Consider the following 2,772-nt stretch of genomic DNA (forward strand, 5'->3'; position numbering starts at 1 on the left):
GCCCATGGGCAACTTGTCTTGGTACCCCCTTTTCCCACCATCAAACACCATAACAAAAACAATACTCACAGGGTAACGGACAAAGTGACATGTAGTTGATAAACCAAACAAGAGATCTACAGAGAGATTGCATGACAGAGAGATTGAGCTCCTGAGAAAACAACTGACAGGGTTTTTAAACCAAGGGAAAGGGGATGTGATAGGGTAATTGAAACAGNAAGGGAAAGGGGATGTGATAGGGTAATTGAAACAGGAGGTGTGTCTTCTGATTGATGACTGATTGGGGAATGATGATTGTCACCTGTGAGGGGAGAAGGAGAGAAAAGAAACACAGAATACACACAAACAGGATASCTGTATCCGTAACAGGTTGTAATGCAACAAAATAGGAAAAACGCCAAAAGGGATGAATACTTTTGCAAAGCGCTGTACAGTACCTATCATTCCATGTCATCAAGGCAGTGTGCCAACTTTGAAGAATCTGAAATATAAAATATTTTTTGATTTGTTAAAACCTTTTTTGGTTCATACATTATTCCATATGTGTTATTCCATAGTTTTGATGTCTTCACAATTATTATACAATGTAGAAAATTGTAGAAATAAAGAAAAACCCTTGATTGAGTAGGTGTGTCCAAACTTGTGGCTTGGTGGAAACAACTGAAAGGCGGCAAAGTGATGTTGCTAAATTAATATTGCGTAAACACTTCATATTTGTTGCATTACAAATACTACTCCTGTTGTGACGTCTGCTTTTAACTTATTTCTTCCCATATCAAAAGGAATTGCAAGCCGGCCTTTTCTAATTTTTCAACTACTATTCAACTTTTTCCTTCTGTATTATATTTCTGGAGTTAAACTGTAACCCTGACAATAATGTATTTTCTCTTAGTACTTCCTGCTCCAGACCAGCTGACTGTTGACTCAGTGGACACCACATCAGCTGCTGTTAGCTGGAACCAGCCACCAGGATTGGACCAAACCCAACATCATTACCAGATCTCCTACCACTGTCCAGGGACAGAACCACACATCACTACCACATCTTCACCCAGCATCACTCTCTCTGACCTGCAATGTGGTACTCAGTACTATGTCACTGTCTGCACTGTGCTGGAACATAGAAAGAGAAGTGAACTTGTGTCAACAACCCTCACCACAAGTAAGTTAGTACCCTACATAAGTATTATCTCTGATGTTTGACTATGAACTAATCCTAATGGGTGTTTTAGCATTGGATGTAAAGGTACTGTATCTTCCCTGATGAGAAATATATCATAGTGAATTCCCCAGACCTCATCATGCAGTTTGGTGCTGATATAATTTTCAGYACCAAATGTGATATTTTATGTCTGCGTGCATGTTTGCCTTCATTCCTGTGAGTCATTATATCAAGGAGCTGATCTGTCTGTACTTGCTTTAACTTTCCAAAATACAGTGTAAAAAATTTGTTATTGTGAAGAGGATTGGAAGAGTTAAGAAATGATTGGGAATGGTTACCTTGATGTGTGTGTAAAATATTACTAGTCAGATTTTTTTATTAATATATTTAAGATGTGTATGAAAATGTATATCTATTCTTTAGCTGGACTGGACTGTTCATATCCTCTATATTTGACTGGGGTATGTGGTTGTCTCACCTAGCTATCTTAAGATGAATGCACTTACTCTAAGTCGCTCTGGATAAAACAATCTTCTAACTGACAAAAATGTCAAATGTAAATGTTTTACATACATTTCTCATATTACAATATTGAATTATTTAATTTATATATAAATATATTATATACAAACATATACAGTATAAACTCATGTAGGCAATCGGTGGCAACTTTGAAGAATCTCAAATAATCTCAAATTGTTTWAAGCTTTTTTAGTTCATACATGGTTCCATATGTGTTATTTCATAGTTTTGATGTCTTCACTATTATTCTACAATGTAGAAAATAGTAGAAATAAAGAAAAACCCTTGAATGAGTAGGTGTRTCCAAACATTTGACTGGTACTGTATATACAGTGCATTCGGAAAGTWTTTAGACCCCTTGACTTTTTCCTTATTCTAAAATAGATTAAATGTAAAAAATTTAAATAAAAATCTCATCAATCTACACACAATACTCCGTAATGACAAAGCAAAAACAGGTTTTTAGACATTTTTGCAAATGTAAAATGACAACAATTGATATGACATTTACATAAGTATTCAGACCCATTACTCAGTACTTTGTTAAAGCACCTTTGGCAGTGATTACAGCCTCTCATCTCCTTGGTTTTGACACTTCAAGCTTGGCACACCTGTATTTGGGGAGTTTCTCCCATTGTTCTCTGCAGATCCTCTCAAGCACTGACAGGTTGGATGGGGAGCGTCGCTGCACAGCTATTTTCAGGTCTCTCCAGAGATGTTCAAGTCCGGGCTTTCGCTGGGCCACTGAAGGAAATWCAGAGACTTCTCCCAAAGCCACTCCTACGTTGTCTTGGCTGTGTCTTTAGGGTCATTGTCCTGTTGGAAGGTGAACGTTCGCCCCAGTCTGAGGTCCTGAGCACTCTGGAGAAGGTTTTCATCAAGGATCTCTCTGTACTTTGCTTCATTCATCTTTCTCTTGATCCTGACTAGTCTGGCAGTCTCTGCCGCTGAAAAACATCTCCACAGCATGATGCAGCCACCACCATGCTTCACCGTTGGGATGGTGCCAGGTTTCCTCCAGACGTGACGCTTGGCATTCGATCAGAGTCTTGGTTTCGTCAGACCAGAGATTCTCGTTTCTCATGGTC

At 38.4% G+C, this 2,772-nt stretch overlaps 1 protein-coding gene across 1 annotated transcript in view; it reads left to right on the top strand.

Moving 5' to 3' along the window:
• The first annotated feature begins 896 nt into the window (after window positions 1-896).
• LOC112075271 (up-regulator of cell proliferation) overlaps window positions 897-2,772 on the top strand; it is a 65,207-nt gene continuing 63,331 nt past the window's right edge. Inside the window, 1 exon segment of the mRNA XM_024142295.2 lies at window positions 897-1,162. The gene's annotated coding sequence lies outside the window, so the exon portion shown is untranslated.

This window comes from Salvelinus sp. IW2-2015, unplaced genomic scaffold, assembly GCF_002910315.2.
Source record: "Salvelinus sp. IW2-2015 unplaced genomic scaffold, ASM291031v2 Un_scaffold3055, whole genome shotgun sequence".
In the NCBI taxonomy this organism is placed as follows: Eukaryota; Metazoa; Chordata; class Actinopteri; order Salmoniformes; family Salmonidae; genus Salvelinus; species Salvelinus sp. IW2-2015.